Source organism: Rutidosis leptorrhynchoides, chromosome 2, assembly GCF_046630445.1.
Source record: "Rutidosis leptorrhynchoides isolate AG116_Rl617_1_P2 chromosome 2, CSIRO_AGI_Rlap_v1, whole genome shotgun sequence".
NCBI lineage: Eukaryota > Viridiplantae > Streptophyta > Magnoliopsida > Asterales > Asteraceae > Rutidosis > Rutidosis leptorrhynchoides.
This window is the reverse complement of record NC_092334.1, coordinates 611,092,276-611,113,887: the sequence shown is the minus strand read 5'-3', so window position 1 is coordinate 611,113,887 and position 21,612 is coordinate 611,092,276. Positions and strand designations below refer to the sequence as shown.

The 21,612-nt window shown below is 33.2% G+C and overlaps 1 pseudogene; it reads left to right on the top strand.

The window, feature by feature from the left end:
- LOC139893483 (protein trichome birefringence-like 33) overlaps positions 1-20,482 on the top strand; it is a 222,947-nt pseudogene extending 202,465 nt beyond the window's left edge.
- The last annotated feature ends 1,130 nt before the right edge of the window (positions 20,483-21,612 follow it).

Below are 21,612 nucleotides of genomic sequence, written 5' to 3'. Positions count from 1 at the left end.
TGAAAATTTTGAAAAATTTTACTAGAATTGGGTAGTTAGTATATAAGACTAGGGCTGTTCTTTTTTATCAGAGAGCACTAGATTCTAATACAACTACTGCTTTACTAGTATTTTTAATGGTAACCAAGTGTTTAAGATAAAAATTTTAAAATCCGAAAGAATTTAACCCCTTCCCACACTTAAGATCTTGCAATGCCCTCATTTGCAAGAAATCAGTAACAATTTAAATTATTGAGGGTGATTAGTGTGAAAATGATTAAATTTTTACCAAAGTTTCCAAATATATTGGCGTTTGTTTGCTGAATGATAAATGGTGCACATCATTTGTTCATTCCGTCTTGTTGTTATTTCACAAATATTTTGCATCTTGTCGTCAAAATTAGTTGCTTTTGCTGAACTTAATGCCAGTCTTTGAAAATGCGTTGTTTTACCCTGTTGTGTACATAAGATAAACTGCAAACATATATACATATTTTTGAAGTTTGGTATATTACCCCACATTCAAAAATTATTAAAATCTAAGAATAAAAGTTAGATAATTATAAAAATGATTACAATATTAACAAAAGTATTAAACGTATCAATAATTACAAATTACAAAAAAAAATAAAAAAAAATAAGTATACTAGGGATGATACTGGTACCAATAGGGGTTCCAGGCATAACCATAGGTGCTATAGAATGCTTCGGCAGGGTTATACGTAGGATATGGTGGCTGCATCTCTATAGACCAGGGAGGGAAGATGGGTTTCGGTGTAGGAATATAGTTTCTACCTATATGTTGGCAATGTGCTATGATTTGGTTCTGATGAACTTTCCAATCTTCAAATGCTCTCTGTCTAGCATTTTCGTATTCCTGAGAAGCTATAAACCTTTGCATTTCTTGCATCTCATTCCCCCCTCCTACATTACCTTGCTGTTGGTTTCTCTCAACCTGTGGATGTCTACCATGGTATGGTACTGCGGCGTTATTTCGCCTCTTCAAAACTTTCGCACCATGGTATACATTTAAACCTATAGTATCGCGGGGTTCCGGTTCTTCTACTAATAATCCCCCCCGACTTATATCCACACCGAGATATTCACCAATCAAAGTAATAAAAATACCACCTCCTATTATGCTATGCGGTCGCATCCCCCGAACCATAGCTGATAAATAATAACCCACACAATATGGTATACTTACAGCGCTTTGTGGGTCTCGAATACACATATGGTAAAACAAATCCTGTTCATTTACTTTTTCCTTGTTCTTACCCCTTTGTGTAATCGAATTAGCTAAAAACCTATGTATCACTCTTAATTCGGCTCTATCTATATCCAAATAAGAGTAATTTCCCCCTTTGAAACGGTGATGGCTTGTCATTTGACTCCACACACCGTGTGTATCAAAATTTTCATCTATCTTTCTACCGTTTAGTATCAACCCTCTACAATCAGCAGATGCTAACTCCTCAGGCGTATATATACGTAAAGCCTGAGCCATGTCTAGTAAAGACATGTGGCGCATCGAACCGCCTAACAAAAATCTAATAAAAGAACGATCGGTTAAACTAGCTACCCGATCATTCAACTCTATATTACACAACAATTCTTCACACCTTACTTTATATACAGGTCTACGCATGGTGAATAAACGTACCCAGTCATTAAAAGTAGAATTACCATACCTCTGTACAAGTAATTCCCTAATTGGCCCGACCAATTCTACAGCTTCTAAGGGTCCCCATTCTATGACCCTCGGTACCTCAACAACCTTAGAATGAAGAGTATGCAAACCCCTTTGATATTTTGGATAATCTATCCAAAGTCTGTCAAATCTCAGGTTCGGGTGCAACTCTTCCAAGTGCATATCGGAAAAGGTCATGACTGGATGAGGTATATCCTGCTTGTAGTAGTTATCCACCTCCTGTTGTTCCACATTCTCAGCAGGAGCATTACGGGCTTGGGATGAAGATTCACCCCTTTCAGTCTGCAAAACACATCAAACACAATTTTTGTGCATCGAAATATGCATTAGTGTCAGCAAAATCATCAATCAAAATAATTACAATGACATTATCAATTTATATTAAACTTAAGCTTATTTTCACATTTTTATCAAATCTACACTTTTTTAAATAAGCATATACGAAAATGTTCGCCGAGTTCATAAGCATTCAACTCAAATAACATGTCAAAATAATCATTACTAGCAATTAAACAAGTTTCAAATGGCATTATCTTTCAAAAATCAAGTTCATTAATTTTAGACTTGAAAAAGTCCACTTTAATTCTCAAAATCATGTTTAGGCTCAAAGTTTGGATCATTTAACTACCTAAACATGTTACACTACTTAATTTAGCAACAATTCATGACAAAAATCGGCCATAACCTGTTTATATCAAAAAGCCCCAAATTTGCTCAAGAACACAAACCCTAGATTATTCAAAATTTGAAGTTTAAGGCTTCTAATCATGTTAAATAGCATCAATCTAGGTTATACAAGCATAATACATAAACAATTTAAGCCTAATTACACTAAAAAGCATCAAAATCAAATTGGGGAAAAAATGGCTCAAGAACACTAATTTCGGATTAAATGGTGTTTAGGTGTAGAAATTTACCGTTTTTCTTGAGTAATTCCTAGATAGCATCCTTCTCAACATGATTTTAGTAAAAAATTTGGTGATTAACGGTTAAAAATTGTGATTTTGGGGTGTATTTTTCGGGTATTTTCGAGCAGTTTTCGCAGTGTTTGTGTGTTTTGTGGGTTGGGACTGATCTGTTTCAGCTATATTTTTTTTCTATAATCCGACCCCTCCGCGAGTCGCGGTGAAATACCCTTCAAACTCCGCGAGTCGCGGAGTTTGGTATTTTTTTTTTTTATATAATCTTTAACTTATTAAAACAATTAAGTAATTAATTTTAAAATTTTGTTTCCCTTGTTATTTAGGACGAGGTCGTTTCGGATCGATGTCCTAGTCCGTCCTTCGACAAAATTTTAAAATTTGTCTTTTTTTGTAGCGATTGTTTTAAAAGCTAAGATTTTTGGTTTTTTTTAATGTTTTTGGCATACTTTAATTCAATAAGATTAAAAATAATGATAATAAAAGTTCTCGTCCCTCCCTAGGGTAAAGCAATTTCGGTTCAAAGACCTAGTCTTCAACTTACGACGAATTTTAAAAATCATATTTTTAACTTAATGAGATAAAGTAAATTTTTGTTTTTTAAATTCACACAACTTAAATATAAAATTCAAAATTTATATTAAAAATTCACACCAAACTTAAAATTTGAAATGCATAAAATTAAAAATTTATATTTTAAAAATTAAAAATTCACACCAAACTTAATTTAAAAATTTATAAACTCATACCAAACTTATATTAATTTTTCAAATATTTACAATTTTAAATATATTGTTTTTACAAAGTTTACAATATTAATTTAAGATTTAAATATTAATTTTAAAAACATGGTAAAAATAAAATTAAAAATCTTTTTGGCTTTTTATCCCACTTTAGTCAATCAAATATTATCAAAAATATGCGCCCCTCTTTTCGGTAAAGTAATTTCAGTTCCAAGACCTAATTTAACTCATGACGAATTTTTGAAATATTTTGGGTTGATTGTTTAAAGATATTTATACCTTAAGAATAAACGTTAAATTTCGCAGTGATGTAATAAATTTTTGAATGATATCAATAATTTCGGTCGCCAAACCTAATTTTATTCAATACCAATTTAATACTTTTTAGCGAACAAATTAGCGTTTATTATCAAAAGGTTAAAAATAAAAAAAATAAAATAAAAACTGTACAAACATACCTGTGAAATAGATTTCTTAGTTATATGATCTATCCCATTCATAAGATAGTCGGTTTAATTGGTTTTCCATAGCTACATAGGCGTAACCTCGAGCATTCAGTGTCTTTTCTTCTAAACATATGAACGGTCCGTCTCTGCATAAAGTAACAAATTCGGTATTTGAATAGGTTTGATTATTTGAACATTTACCTCCATGTGACCATTTTCCGCATTTGTGACATCTTTCTAGGTGTCGTGCTCTTCTTTTCGCTGCGGATTTTGATTTTCCTTTACCAAATTGTAACTTATTATCTTCGCATCTGGATTCTTTTCTAACTCCGTCCATTCTTTCTCTGATTACTGATACTATTTCACTTGGTAGTATGTCATTATTTCTTTTAGTGATCAAAGCGTGTAGCATTAGACCATGGTTTAGTTCACAGGCAGTCTTCATTTTGTAAAAACCTAAAAAAATAAAAATCCAGAATGGGGGGAGAAGACTAGTTCTTTAGGGTCTGCTAGGGAAAGACCATTCGGGTTCCATTTTCGAGAACTACACGAAAACAGACAATCTAACTCTAACAGAAATACATAAACCCCTTTGATTCTCCCCACACTTAGTTGGCTGTGGTATCGAAATTGTGATTAACTTCGTTGTCGACTTCCATCGGACCATGTATGTAATGTTTAACTCTGTGACCATTAACTTTAAATTCAATCCCTTTTGAATTTATTAATTCTATCGTTCCGTATGGGAAAATTCTTTTGACTGTGAATGGTCCAGACCATCTTGATTTCAATTTTCCAGGAAATAGCTTGAATCGTGAATTGAAAAGAAGAACTCTGTCTCCTTCTTTAAATTCTTTTGAACTTCTGATTCTTTTATCATGCCATTTCTTCGTTCTTTCCTTATAGATTAATGAATTTTCGTATGCTTCATGTCTTAATTCTTCTAATTCGTTTAGTTGACTTAATCGTAGACGTCCGACTTCATGTAAATCAAGATTACATGTTTTCAAAGCCCAAAATGCTTTGTGTTCAATTTCTACTGGAAGATGACATGCTTTTCCATAAACAAGTCTAAAAGGTGTGGTTCCAATTGGAGTTTTGTAGGCTGTTCTAAAAGCCCAGAGTGCATCCTCCAATTTAATGGACCATTCCTTCGGATTTGATCCTACGGTTTTCTCTAGAATACGTTTTAAAGCTCGGTTGGTATTTTCAACTTGTCCACTTGTTTGTGGATGATATGCGATGGAGATTTTATGAGTTACTCCATATCTTTTAAGAATTTTCTCAAGTTGATTATTACAGAAATGAGTACCCCGATCACTTATTAAAGCTTTCGGTGTTCCAAACCTTGCAAAAAGACGTTTTAAAAAGTTGACTACAACTCGTGCATCGTTAGTTGGGAGAGCTTGTGCTTTCGCCCATTTAGATACATAATCAATGGCTACGAGTATATATAGATTATTATGAGATTTTGGAAATGGACCCATAAAGTCAATACCCCAAATGTCAAATACTTCACATACTTGGATGACATTTTGTGGCATTTCATCACGTTGACTTATTTTTCCGGCTCTTTGACAAGCATCACAGGATTTGCAAAGAAGGTGTGCATCTTTGTAAATTGTAGGCCAATAGAATCCAGCTTCATAAACTTTTCTTGCTGTTAGTTGAGGCCCACAATGCCCTCCTGTTGGTCCTGTGTGACAATGGTTTAATATTTTACTAGCTTCATCTCCAAATACACATCGGCGTATTATTCCATCGGGACAACTTTTAAACAGATGTGGATCTTCCCAGAAATAGTGTTTTATATCACTGAAGAATTTCTTTCGTCTTTGGTACGATAATCCTTTTTCAAGGAATCTACAAACTAAGTAGTTTGCATAGTCTGCAAACCATGGGATTTCATTATAATCTATCTTCAATAGATATTCATCAGGAAAGTTGTCTTGTATGGCCGATTCATTTAGAACTTCTAACTCAGGATTTTCAAGACGAGAAAGATGATCAGCGGCGAGATTTTCTGCTCCTCTTTTATCTCGGATTTCAATATCAAACTCTTGTAAGAGTAAGATCCAACGGATTAATCTTGGTTTAGCATCTTGTTTTGAAAATAGGTATCTAAGAGCAGAATGGTCGGTATAGACCACCGTTTTTGCTAGAACGAGATATGATCGAAATTTGTCAAAAGCAAAGACAATAGCAAGGAGTTCTTTTTCAGTAGTTGTATAGTTCATTTGTGCTCCTTGTAACGTCTTACTAGTATAATATATAGGTTGAAATCGTTTTTCAATCCTTTGTCCTAAAACGGCTCCCATTGCAAAATCACTTGCATCGCACATTAGTTCAAATGGTAGATTCCAATTTGGTGTTATCATGATCGGCGCATTAGTAAGTTTTTCTTTAAGAATATTAAAAGATTTGATACACTCATCTGAAAAGATGAATGGAGCATCCTTTTCTAGGAGTTTATTCATAGGAGTGGCAATTTTAGAAAAATCTTTTATGAAACGTCGGTAAAAACCGGCATGCCCTAGAAAACTCCTAACTCCTCTAACATTGGTGGGATGTGGAAGTTTAGCAATTACATCTACTTTAGCTCTATCCACTTCAATTCCTTCTTTTGAAATTTTATGTCCAAGAACGATGCCTTCTTTAACCATGAAATGGCATTTCTCCCAATTAAGTACTAGATTTGATTTTTCGCATCTAATTAGCATTCGTTCCAGATTAACTAGACATGATTTAAATGTATCACCGAAGACTGAAAAGTCATCCATGAATACTTCCATGCATTCTTCTATCATGCCGTGAAAAATCGCCATCATACACCTTTGAAAGGTTGCAGGGGCGTTGCAAAGTCCAAATGGCATGCGTTTGTAAGCAAAAGTACCATAAGGGCACGTGAATGTGGTTTTCTCTTGATCTTCGGGTGCTATTGGAATTTGAAAATATCCGGAAAATCCATCTAGAAAACAATAGTAACTATTTCCGGCTAATTTTTCCAACATTTGATCTATGAAAGGTAAGGGAAAGTGATCTTTTCTGGTGGCGTCATTTAATTTTCTATAATCAATACATACACGCCATCCTGTTACAGTCCTAGTAGGAATAAGCTCATTTTTTTCATTTGTAATGACAGTCATGCCACCCTTCTTAGGCACGCATTGAACTGGGCTTACCCATGGACTATCAGAAATTGGATATATCAAACCTGCATCTAGCAGTTTAATAATCTCTTTCTTAACTACATCTTGCATATTAGGATTTAGTCTTCGTTGGCGTTGCACATATGTTTTATGACCTTCTTCCATAAGGATTTTATGTGTGCAATACGAAGGACTTATTCCTTTAATATCATGAATCTTCCATGCAATGGCTGGTTTATGAGCTTTCAACATAGAAATGAGTTGTGATTTCTCATTTTCAGTAAGAGAAGACGATATTATTACAGGTAATTCAGATTCACCATGTAAATAAGCGTATTCCAAATGGTTTGGAAGTGGCTTTAACTCTAATTTCGGAGGTTCTTCTATCGATGATTTGTATCGATATCTGTCTTCTTCTTTTAGCATTTGAATTTCTTCTGTTGTTGGTTCATATCCATTAGCTATAAGTGTAGCTAACATTTCAGCTTCATCAATTGGTTCATTACCTTCTCCTAAAGAACATTCTCCTGTTCCTTGTAATTCTGAAAATTCTTCTAATAATTCTGCATGTGCATCTATAGTTTGAATATAATAACATGTATCATCTGCAGATTGTGGTTGTTGCATTGCTCTATCAACTGAAAAGGTAACACTCTCATCCTCTATACTTAGGGTCAATTTCTTACCGAACACGTCTATCATTGCTTTAGCCGTGTTTAAGAATGGTCTTCCTAATATGAGAGGAACTTGAGAATCTTCTTCCATGTTCAAAACAACAAAATCTACTGGAAATACTAAAGTACCAACTTTAACTAGCATGTTCTCCATTATCCCTCTAGGATATTTTATTGATCTATCGGCTAGTTGTATGCTTATTCTTGTTGGTTTCAATTCTCCAAGGTCTAGTTTAGCATATAGTGAACACGGCATTAGATTTATACTAGCACCTAAGTCTGCCAATGCTTCTATTGCACTGCTGAACAATTAGCATTCATAGTAACAGCCGAGAGTTCTTCCATTTTCTTTCTATTTGAAATTAGATCTTTCAAGAATTTAGCATATCTAGGCATTCCTGAAATCACATCAATGAAAGGAAGATTTACATTTATCTGTTTAAACATATCCAAGAATTTGGATTGCTCGGCTTCAAGTTTCTCTTTCTTCATTTTACTCGGATAAGGAAGTGGTGGTTGGTATGGTTTAACATAAGGTTTATCCTTAATTTTGTTATCTTCATTAACCTTTTCAACTACCGGTTCTTTTTCCTTATCTTGATCAGGTTGTGGTTCTTGTGGAGTAGGAATAGTTTCATCAGAAGTTACAGGTATTTCTGGTGGTTTAAGTGTTGTACCACTTCTTGTGGTAATAGCTTTAGCTGTTTCATTCCGGGGGTTAGCATTTGTATCACTAGGTAGACTTCCCGGTTTTCTTTCACCTATTAACCTTGCTAGGTTACTTACTTCTTGTTCCAGATTTTGAATAGAAGCTTGTTGATTTCTAAATGCTTGAGCATTTTGTTCATTGGTTTGTTTTTGAGATGTGAAAAACTGCGTTTGAGTTTCAACTAGCTTCGTCATCATATCTTCTAAATTCGGCTTTTTATCATCGGTTTGTTGTGGTGGTTTGTTTTGAAAATTCGATCTTTGCTGATTGTAATTATTATTGGATACTTGTTGATTGCTAGGACCTTGTTGGATGTTGTATGGAATATTTCGGTTATAATTCTGGTTTTGATTGTAAATCGGTCTTGGCGGTTGATAATTATTCTGATAATTATTTCCAGGCCTTTGGTTTATGTATGAAATATTCTCTCTTTGTTCCATTGTTAATTCAATACTGAGACAATCCTTTGTCAAATGTGGTCCTCCACACTGCTCACAACTAATTCGTATTGAGTGAATATCTTTAGTCATCTTTTCCATTCGTCTCTCCACAGCATCTATCTTTACGGAAATGGAATCTAAGTCATGGCTAGAATCTGCTCTAGCTGCTTTAGATGATCTAATGATATCTTTTTCTTGGTGCCACTCATGTGAGTGGGAAGCAGTATTATCAATAATTTTGTAAGCATCAGTTTCGGTTTTCTTCATAATAGAACTACCAGCTGCTATATCTATGTCTTTTCTTGTAGTGATGTCGCATCCTTGGTAGAATATTTGTACTATTTGACAGGTGTCTAAACCATGTTGCGGACATCCTCTTAACAACTTTCCATATCTTGTCCATGCCTCATATAGAGTTTCATTTGGTTTCTGTGTAAACGTAACAATTTCTGCTTGAAGTCTTACGGCTTTAGATGCAGGAAAGAATTGTTTAAGAAATTTGTCAACTAAAACATCCCATGTATCAATCGCCCCTTCAGGTAACGATTCCAACCAATCTTTGGCTTCTCCCTTTAAAGTCCAGGGAAATAACATGAGATATATCTGTTCATCCTCCACTTCTCGGATTTTAAATAGTGTGCAGATCCTATTAAAGGTACGTAGATGTTCATTTGGATCTTCCTTCGGCGCACCACTAAATTGGCATTGATTAGTCACCATGTGTAGAATTTGTCCTTTGATTTCATAATCTGGCGCAATAATGTCTGGATGAGTAATTGCGTGACCTTGGCCAGTGCGTTTAGCTCTCATTCGGTCTTCCATACTTAAAGGTTCCAGATTCTCCATAATTGAATTTGTTGAATCGGAATCACTAGAGGATTCTGATTTAATGGTTCGTTCCTCAACAATCTCTGTTTGAATGATTGGTGGTTCCGGAGGAAAGTTTAGTGGTTCAGGATCTACGAAACGTTCCTGAATATTCTCCGGATTCTCAATTGTGAGGTCGGGTTCAAAAAATGGATTATCGGAAATTTGAACTGAAGTACTTGGTCGACTGGATGACGATTCTAAAGAAAAATCAACGGCGGTTATATTTGCTAAATGTCTTGATCTAGTTACAGGTGGTGAACGTACAAAAGGTGGTGAACGTCTTGCTCGGTGCATTCACTGAATATCCTATTAGTTTTTAAAAGGAAAGAAAAATTATAATAAGTTATCCAATTAATAGACTTTTCTGATTTTGCCCACGTTTCGAATAGCCAAAAGATGCAGCAGAGGGGCAAGATTCGTTTGGTCTCAATATAATTGAGGACTGTTTGGCTCCAATAACCCAGTCCACGTACAAATCCAACTATTACTACGAACCAGAAAATTTTGATGTCTATCAATTTAACCACTTAAAATAAATTTTCGTAATTTTAAGAAATTTAGATAAGAAGTAGAATAAAAATCTATGTCCTAAAACTAGAAAAGCGAGAAATAAGAAAGAAAAAGAGTTCGTCGGAAAAATGTCGAAAAAGAAAAATGGTTGAAAAATAAAAGGTGACGGAAAAATAAAAGGAACTTATAAAACTTAAAAATACTTGACTAACCTAACCTTATTACTACAACTAACTTAAAATTATAATGGCAAATTGAAATTACTAATTGGAATGATAATTGGTACATATTAAAAGGTGTCTAAAAATATTAAAGCTTATAGGAAAAACTATATTCCAAATGGAAATAACTTAAAAAAAAACTAAAACTTAAAAAGGCGTCTCAAAATTCTAAAGTACCTAAATCTTAGTCTAAAGAAAAAGCACTTAAGGAATTCTACGGCAAAGCCTAAAAATCTAGAAGTAAAAATAACTATGGCAAAATCTAAGTTTAAAACTAAATATGAGCTAAAAATACAAATATTACGCTAAAACAATTAAAAAGGGACAAAATATAAAAATATACAAAAAGTTGTAAAAAGTACAATTTTTTTAAAAATATTATTTTTATATTATTTATTTATTAAAACTACTAATTTTATAATTTAATTAAACTAATTAAACTAAATAATACAAATTAATTAAAACTTAAATTAACTACTAAATTAATTAATTATTTAACCCTAATACAATTTAATTAATAATAATTAATACTACTCCGTAATAAATGCAGGATTAGGGCTTCTGTCGTGTGTCAGGTCCCCTCCGCGAGTCGCGGTATTTAAAGCATCAAACCCCGCGAGTCGCGGGGTTCCAGTTTTCAACTGACAGGTTATTTAAATTCGACGCGTTTTTCTTTATTATTTTTTTTATATTTTTTTTAATTTCTGTTTTTAATTTTCTATTTTAATAAAAGTATTTATATAATAAAAACTTATATCTAAAAACTAAAATAGAAATATTTTATAATTTTATAAATAAAAATCTTAAAACTAGATTTATATATATATATATTTTTTTCTATGTTTTTAAATAAAAAAAAAATACTTAAATAAAACTTATATAAAAAATAAAGAAACTTTATAAAACTTAAATATTTAACAAAATCTTAAAAATACTTATATTTTTTTTTGTTTTTCTTTTTATATTTTCGAATATTTAAAAATACTTTTATAAAAACGAATTTTAATAAAAGTAAACTAAAAATCTTTTTTTTTATATATATATAGCGTTGCGCTTCCGGCCTTTAAGACTGTCCCCGGCAGCGGCGCCAAAAATACTTGATGTCAAAGCTAAGGGGTATAAAATACTATTAAATTTTTGCAGGAAATACTATTAAATACGATACAATTTTACACAAGATATTTATTTATTTATAGAATGGATATACTTAAACCTTGCTACAACACTTAGAGGCAGTGTACCTAATCGTACAGTAGTGTAGTTTTTAGTAAGTCCGGTTCGTTCCACAGGGAATCTTTTTAAACAAAGCTTAACGCTATATTAGTTTACTTTTATAAAAATACAAATATATATATAAGTAATATTATTATTATTATAAAGGGGGGTTTTTACCGTTTAATGACCGGTTTGTCAATTTTAAAACTTTAGTCGCAGTTAAAACCTAATGTAAAATATTAAATAAATAAAAGACTTAATTTAAAGCGTAAAATAAATAACGATAATGAAATTGCAATAAATAAAAGTGCGATAAAATAAAATTGCGATAATTAAAAAGTACGATAATTAAAAGTGCGATTAAATAACAATAAATAAAAGTGCGATAATTAGAAGTGCAATTAAATATAAAATAAAGGAAATTAAATATGAAATAAAAGAATTATGCTTATTTAAACTTCCGTAATCATGATGTTTGACGTGTTGATTTTAGTTTTATGCCCATGGGTTAATTGTCCTTTGTCCTGGATTATTTAATATGTCCGTCTGGTTTTTGTCCATAACAGTCCATCAGTCATAAATATAAAGTGCGAGTGTCCTCGTTAAATTATCCTTATACCCGAAGTTAAATATTCCAACTAATTGGGGATTTAAACTGTAACAAGATTTTAATACTTTGTTTAATAATTACACCAGGTTGTCGACTGAGTGTAACCCAAGGTTTTAATATTTTGTTATCAATTATACCAAGTGTCCTTTGTACATAATTTCACCCCTGTTTTAATTATTCTAGTGGCTATTAATCCATTCCCGTGTCCGGTTAAATGAACGATTATTCGTACATATAAATATCCCGCCCATCGTGTCCGATTGAGTGTATATGGTAATTTATAGGGACGCCCAATTGTAAATCTTTATATTAACATTAACAAACTATCATTTAGTTAAACAAATATAAAGCCCATTAATAGCCCATAGTCTAATTTCCACAAGTGTCGTTCTTTTGTCCAAACCCCAATTATGATACAAAGCCCAATTACCCAATTTTAGTAATTAGCCCAACATCATGATTACATCGGATTAAATAAGCATAATAATAACTTAGCTACGAGACATTAATATAAAAAGGTTGAACATAACTTACAATGATTAAAAATAGCGTAGCGTTACACGGACAGAATTTCGACTTACACCCTTACAACATTTGCTAACATACCCTTATTATTAGAATTATAATTAAAATTAAAATTAAAAATAAATTTTTATGTAGTATTATAAGAGAAGAAGAAAAAGATGATATTTTACGATCAGAATGCGCGAGCTTTATAGGGGGTTTTCTGAATTTGGGGCTCCGCGACTCGCGGCATTTTTGCCTTCAAACTCCGCGAGTCGCGGAGTTTGCAATTACAGCTCACTCTGGTTTGGAGTCTTTCTTGCCGACGGTTTTTATTATTTATTATAATATATAAATAATTATAAGAATTATTTAAATATTATATTATATTTATGTGCATAGTTGACTTGTAATTTTTAGTCCGTTGCGTCGAGCGTTGAGAGTTGACTCTGGTCCCGGTTCCGGATTTTCGAACGTCCTTGCGTACAATTTAATATCTTGTACTTTGCGTTTTGAATCTTGTACTCTTGTAATTTCGAGACGTTTCTTATCAATAATTGGAACTCTTTGATTGTCTTTTGTACTTTTGAGCTTTTTGATCGTTTGCGTCTTCAATTCGTCGAATCTGTCTTTTGTCTTCACCTTTTATTATTTAAACGAATATCACTTTTAAATAGAACAATTGCAACTAAAAGCTTGTCTTTCTTGAGGAATAATACTATGAAATATATGTTCGTTTTTAGCATTATCAATCACAACTCAAACTATATATATTTTGGAATCAACCTCAACCCTGTATAGCTAACTCCAACATTCACATATAGAGTGTCTATGGTTGTTCCGAAATATATATAGATGTGTCGACATGATAGGTCGAAACATTGTATACGTGTCTATGGTATCTCAAGATTACATAATATACAATACAAGCTGATTAAGTTATAGTTGGAATAGATTTGTTACCAATTTTCACGTAGCTAAAATGAGAAAAATTATCCAATCTTGTTTTACCCATAACTTCTTCATTTTAAATCCGTTTTGAGTGAATCAAATTGCTATGGTTTCATATTGAACTCTATTTTATGAATCTAAACAGAAAAAGTATTGGTTTATAGTCGGAAAAATAAGTTACAAGTCGTTTTTGTAAAGGTAGTCATTTCAGTCGAAAGAACGACGTCTAGATGACCATTTTAGAAAACATACTTCCACTTTGAGTTTAACCATAATTTTTGGATATAGTTTCATGTTCATAATAAAAATAATTTTCTCAGAATAACAACTTTTAAATCAAAGTTTATCATAGTTTTTAATTAACTAACCCAAAACAGCCCGCGGTGTTACTACGACGGCGTAAATCCGGTTTTACGGTATTTTTTGTGTTTCCAGGTTTTAAATCATTAAGTTAGCATATCATATAGATATAGAACATGTGTTTAGTTGATTTTAAAAGTCAAGTTATAAGGATTAACTTTTGTTTGCGAACAAGTTTAGAATTAACTAAACTATGTTCTAGTGATTACAAGTTTAAACCTTCGAATAAGATAGCTTTATATGTATGAATTGAATGATGTTATGAACATCATTACTACCTTAAGTTCCTTGGATAAACCTACTGGAAAAGAGAAAAATGGATCTAGCTTCAACGGATCCTTGGATGGCTCGAAGTTCTTGAAGCAGAATCATGACACGAAAACAAGTTCAAGTAAGATCATCACTTGAAATAAGATTGTTATAGTTATAGAAATTGAAGCAAAGTTTGAATATGATTATTACCTTGTATTAGAATGATAACCTACTGTAAGAAACAAAGATTTTTTGAGGTTGGATGATCACCTTACAAGATTGGAAGTGAGCTAGCAAACTTGAAAGTATTCTTGATTTTATGTAACTAGAACTTGTAGAATATATGAAGAACACTTAGAATTTGAAGATAGAACTTGAGAGAGATCAATTAGATGAAGAAAATTGAAGAATGAAAGTGTTTGTAGGTGTTTTTGTTCGTTGGTGTATGGATTAGATATAAAGGATATGTAATTTTATTTTCATGTAAATAAGTCATGAATGATTACTCATATTTTTGTAATTTTATGAGATATTTCATGCTAGTTGCCAAATGATGGTTTCCACATGTGTTAGGTGACTCACATGGGCTACTAAGAGCTGATCATTGGAGTGTATATACCAATAGTACATACATCTAAAAGCTGTGTATTGTACGAGTACGAATACGGGTGCATACGAGTAGAATTGTTGATGAAACTGAACGAGGATGTAATTGTAAGCATTTTTGTTAAGTAGAAGTATTTTGATAAGTGTATTAAAGTATTTCAAAAGTGTATGAATACATATTAAAACACTACATGTATATACATTTTAACTGAGTCGTTAAGTCATCGTTAGTCGTTACATGTAAATGTTGTTTTGAAACCTTTAGGTTAACGATCTTATTGAATGTTGTTAACCCATTATTTATTATAACAAATGAGATGTTAAATTGTTATATTATCATGATATTATGATATATAATATATCTTAGTATGATATATATACAGTTAAATGTCGTTACAACGATAATCGTTACATATATGTCTCGTTTCGAAATCATTAAGTTAGTAGTCTTATTTTTACATATGTATTTCATTGTTAATACACTTAATAATATATTTACTTATCATTTAACATAATTAACCAAGTGTATCAATATCTTAATATGATTCATATGTACCTAGTAAGACGTTGTTATAACGATAATCGTTATATATATCGTTTTCGAGTTTCTTAATTTAATAGTCTCATTTTTATGTATATAACTCATTGTTAAAATACCTAATGAGATACATACTTATAATAAAATCATGTTAACTATATATATAACCATATATATGTCATAGTATAGTTTTTTACAAGTTTTAACGTTCGTGAATCACCGGTCAACTTGGGTGGTCAATTGTCTATATGAAACATATTTCAATTAATCAAGTCTTAACAAGTTTGATTGCTTAACATGTTGGAAACATTTAATCATGTAAATATCAATCTCAATTAATATATATAAACATGGAAAAGTTCGGGTCACTACAAGTCTAATTTTACAAGAATTGGAAAACTATGTGAAATGTTAAAATGTTTCGATTGCCATGATCATTCAACTATAGTATTGAGTCAGATTGACTTTTTGAAATAACTTTTGATAACTTTTGTATGTCAATCTCGAGCATTAGGATTGTGATACACTATGACCAGACCTAGCTTGATAAGACATTTATTGACCAACATATGTTCTCTAGGTTGAGATCTACGGTTAATTGGTATTCCGAGTTTCGGTCACGTTTCGGTGAACGACTTTATGTGCTGCTAAGGTGAGTTTCATTTGCTCTCTTTTTAAATGATTTTGCAATGTATATTTTTGGGCTGAGAATACATGCACTTTATTTTAAAAACAATGGACACAAGTACATACTAAATTTTATACCGAGTTTGAACCGAAAATCCCTTAGCTTTGGTAACTAGTAACTGCAGGTTATAAGAACTGGTGGGCCCGAATAGTAGTATATGGATCCATAGGGCTTGATATCCCCGTCCGAGCTAGAGCGCTAGCCTTTTAACGGACGTATGCTATTTGAGAAGCGTACACGTTGGTTTGCGTGTATTATTAAGATGATTATACAAAGGGTACAAATTATATATACGTTAAGTTTAGTTACCAGGGTGCTCAATTTCGTAGAATATTTTGATAAACGTTTCTGGATGAAACAACTGAAATCTTGTGATCCACCTTTATATACATATTATACGATAGATTAAAACTATGAACTCACCAACCTTTGTGTTGACACTTGTTAGCATGTTTATTCTCAGGTTCCCTAGAAGTCTTCCGCTGTTTGCTTATATGTTAGACAAGCTTTGTGCATGGAGTCATACATGCTTTATTCAAGAAAATGTTACATTCACAAAACCATCATCATGTATCTATTTTGACTGCATTGTCAACGGAAGTATTATTGTAAACTATTATTTACGGTGATTGTCTATATGTAGAAATCATCAGATGTCGAAAACCTTGGATTTAAATATTCATTATGGTATACCTTTTCCAAAGAATGCAATGTTTATAAAACGTATCATATAGAGGTCAAATACATCGCAATGAAATCGATGAATGACGTATTCGTCCATATGGATTTGGAGCGATCGTCACAATATATATATACATATATATATATATATATATATATATATATATATATATATATATATAGTGAAGCTATATAATATATATATATAATTATATAAGTGGTGGTAAAATAAATATATACTACAGGCTCCTATCAGAAGTCATGTCCTCCGTCAGTAGAAGCTCTTTCATGTCAAGCTTCAATCTATCCTCCAACCTACGTCTGGGTCTACCCCTTCTCCTTACGCCCCCAATAACGAGGGTCTCGACTCTCCTAACTGGGGCTAAAAGTGGGCGCCTCATAACATGCCCAAACCATCTTAGTCGTCCTTCCCTCATCTTGTTGATTATGTTCCCAACTTCCAATTTCTCCCTAAAAACTCCATTTGGTAACATATCTAGCATGGTCTTACCACACATCCACCTAAGCATCCTCATTTCTGCCACCTCCATCCTCCTCTCTTGGGATTTCGTCATTGACCAACACTCTGAGCCGTACAACATGGCTGGTCTGATTGCCACCTTAAAGAATTTCCCTTTCAATTTATGGGGTACCTTCTTGTCACATAACACCCCTTTCACTGCCCTCCACTTCAACCATCCTACTCGTATACGATGTGTCACATCCTCATCTATCCTTCCTACTCTGTGAAGTATCAAGCCTAAATATCTAAAGGACTCTTGTGGCGGTAAAATCTGCTCCCCAATTCGGACATCCACTATATCCTCTTGTTCCTCTTCGTTCGTCCCAAAATCGTATCTAAGATACTCCGATTTAAGTCTGCTAATCCGTAAGCCATTTGATTCTAGGGCGATCCTCCATTGCTCTAGCCTTCTGTTAAGCTCATCCTGGGAATTCGAAACTAATATAATATTGTCGGCAAATATTAAGCACCATGGGATGTTATCTTGTATCCTTTGGGTTAGTTCGTCTAAGATCAAAGCGAAAAGATATGGGATAAGGGCCGATCCCTGATGTAAACCTACCTCTACTGGGAAAAACTCTGTGTTTCCTACCGTCGTACGTACACGAGTCTTCGACCCCTCGTACATATCTCTAATAATTCTTATATATCTACTTGGGACACCCCTAACATTAAGAGTCTCCCAAATCAGCTCGCGCGGGACACAGTCATAAGCCTTTTCCAAGTCTAAGAACGCCATGTGTAGATTCTTTTGTTTTTCCCTATACTTCTCCATAAGGCTTCTAACGATGTGAATCGCCTCCATCGACAAGCGTCCTGGCATGAAACCGAATTGGTTCTCTGAAACCTTTGTCTTGCGTAGGAGCCTCGTCTCAATCACTCTCTCCCAAAGCTTCATAGTATGACTAAGTAACTTTATGCCTCTGTAATTACTACATATTTGCGCATCTCCCTTGTTCTTGTAAATGGGAATAACCTCACTGAGTCTCCATTCCATAGGTATCTTTGCGCTTCTAAACGTCGTGTTGAAAAGCTTAACAATACTAATCTTTCATTTGGACTGGAATACTTATATGTGCATATACATAATTGTAGTTACAAAAAAGGGTTATCACCTTTTTACCCATTTTTTACAAATTTTTTTATTAATGACCTTTAAGAAAAACCTTAACAATTTGCCAGGACAAGGCGCAAGGGTCTTGCGCCTTTGTGACCATGTGCCTTGACCTGGTATAATTATGTTAAAACTCATTCAGTAACTTACATCTTTTTCATTCTCAAACACACACTCGATCTTGACAGATTTTACGCCCGTTTGCCGGCGACCAACATATCAACGCTCATTTTTCATCACTCAAATCAATCCATCATCCACACCACCATACTTTTTTTTATCAGTATCCATCAAATAACACCATCACCGCCACCATCATCGCAAATCCATCATCCACACCACCTCACCATTGAGGTGTGTGTTATTGCGCCTTGCGTGTAGAAGCTCTGATGCGCGTAATTAAGACACGCAAGGATGCAATGACACAATGCCTGCTTTGTTGCGCCTTGCACGGACAAAATGTAAACTTTTTTTTTTTTTGAGTTATGAGTCAAAAGTTAAAAGAAAAATGGGTAAAAGGGTGATAACCCCTTACAAAAAATATACGAGTAATAATTAGCCCGATCTCTCTGAGGATTTGAACAACTTAACTAATTATTCCGTATATAACATTCGGTTCTTCTTTCTTGTTACTTGTAAAAATGCGTAAAACATATCGTTTATGATGGAAACATTGATGTTGACACAGGTTCAATGCATCATTAATGTTGGAAACTTTAAGAAACAAGAGGATGATGTATGTTGGAGATTCATTAAACCGAGGCCAATTTGTATCAATGATATGTCTCCTACATTCAATCATTCCTGATCAAGCCAAGTCCATGGAAACTTTCGATTCACTAACTGTCTTCACCGCCAAGGTACATAACAATTTTACCAATTGTATTTACATATTTCTTTATGCTCGTGTCGTTTCATAATTATAAATATAAAGTTTAATTGGTACTTACAAAAGTAGTGATCACACTATGTATACGAGGAGAATATCATATATGTATCTTGTACCGTTCAGTGCTTAACCATTATTATCTAACGCACCATAATTAAATCTAATTTTTGCTTACTAAAGAGACTGAAGTTTTCAACATAACTTTTGTGCTAGTTTTGTAATGACAATCTTTTGTTATTATATTGCAGGATTACAATGCAACCATTGAATTTTATTGGGCGCCTTTCTTACTTGAATCAAACTCCGATGATGCAGTGGTACATCGTATTTCTGACAGAATTGTACAAAAAGGTTCGATAAACAAGCATGGGAAACACTGGGAAGGGTTGATATTATAGTTTTCAATACCTATTTATGGTGGATGACTGGAGTTGACTTCAAGATTCTGTAAGTTTTTTTTAGTTTGACCCCTTTTTAAATTCACACCCAGTCACCTTATTTCTTAGCTAAGTGCCTAAGTATGATTAGAGACGGAGTAATATATAAAATACTATGCTAGCGTTTACAAGCGATTAAATGTCAAAATGGGCGGAAATATGCAGGCATGGATCGTTTGATGATGCAGTGAAAAAGATTGTAGAAGTTTCAACAGAAGATACTTATAGAATGGCAATCAAAAGTATGTCAAAATGGGTAGAGAAGCATATGGATCCCGAAAAAACACGCGTCTTTTTCACCAGCATGTCTCCATCTCATCAAAAGTTAGTTTCTTTTCTCTTTTACAACACAAAGATGCAAACTTTATTAGTAAACAAATGGAAATTGTAATGTTTTTTCAGCAGTATTAACTGGGGAAGCGACCCAAATGGAAATTGTTACTCTCAAGTGCAACCGATTAAGGATCCAAACTACTGGGGATCAGAATGTGATAAAAACATTATGAAAGTAACTAGAGATGTGTTTGCGAAACAAAAGTTTCCGATGACATTTCTATACATAACACAACTATCGTTATACAGAAAAGACGCCCACACGTCAATATACAAGAAGCAATGGAGCCCGTTGACACAAGAACAAATAGCTAACCCAACAAGCTATGCAGATTGCACACATTGGTGTTTGCATGGGCTTCAGGATACATGGAATGAGCTATTATATGCAAAGCTCTATTATCCTTGATATATTTTGGTGCACATAATGACAATGTGTTTCAAGTTGTTATTGAGTGGTTGCACTTTAAAGGAACAGAAATGTTAGGAAAGAAAATAGAATTAACTTCATGAACAGGAATATATTAATTCATTTATACTATGAGTTACTCATGAGATTTATTTATTTGATCATGCTAAGATCTCTCATGTCTATTCTCACCTATGGTTGGCTAATGGGCATGTGCAATTATGCATGGCCTACCCTTTTATGCAACATTTGTAGTAGGCCTAAATTTACTTGGCGAGTGGCCGATCCAAAAATTTATAGTGACGGGGGCGAAATTCTTGGTCTGGCATACAGATTCAACGGAAGATCATCCATTTCATCAACATTAATAGGTGTCGAAGAAGATTGTTCCTATCTTTTAAGAACTTTGTTTATATCTATCGATTAACAATATAGTATCAACAAACAACACTACTAAAATCATAAAGTAAAAAGGAAACGAAAAGCAACATCGAGGAAACCAAGATTAGACCAATTTAAACAATTACAAATTTACACTCAGTTTAAAATGTTATTTTGGTTTAATCTAGAACTTATATTTATATATATTTTTTATAGTATGATATAAATTCCATATGACCATTACTATATTCAAGTACATAAACAATTACAAATTAAATAATCAAAAATAAAAGTTGTAAACGCAGCTAAAGAAATATTACTCAATTGTGTACACAAAGATGAGAGAGAATCTAGAGAGAGAAAGTGAGGGCTTCCAATGGAGAGACGTGAGGAAAAGGAAATCTTCGGGCACGAATAGAGATTGGGATAGGTATAGGGCTAATGACTCGCGTCTAACAAAGAAACCATTGAGTTCGTTTATGTTCTTCAACTTTCCAGAAGAGTGGAAAGTGGTGGATTTTGGGAGATTATTCAAGTCACATGGTACGGTTAGGGATGTTTTCATGGTAAGAAAGCGCTTAAAAAATGGAATGCGTTTTGCATTTGTGAGATTCGGCGACGTCATCGACGAAAATAGGTTATTAACAAAGTTGAAGGAAATCAGAATCAATAGGAGTTTAATCCAGATCTTCAAGGCTCTGGATAGAAAGGCGAAGGTGGCGGGTGTAGACGAAAGAAGTGGAAGAGCA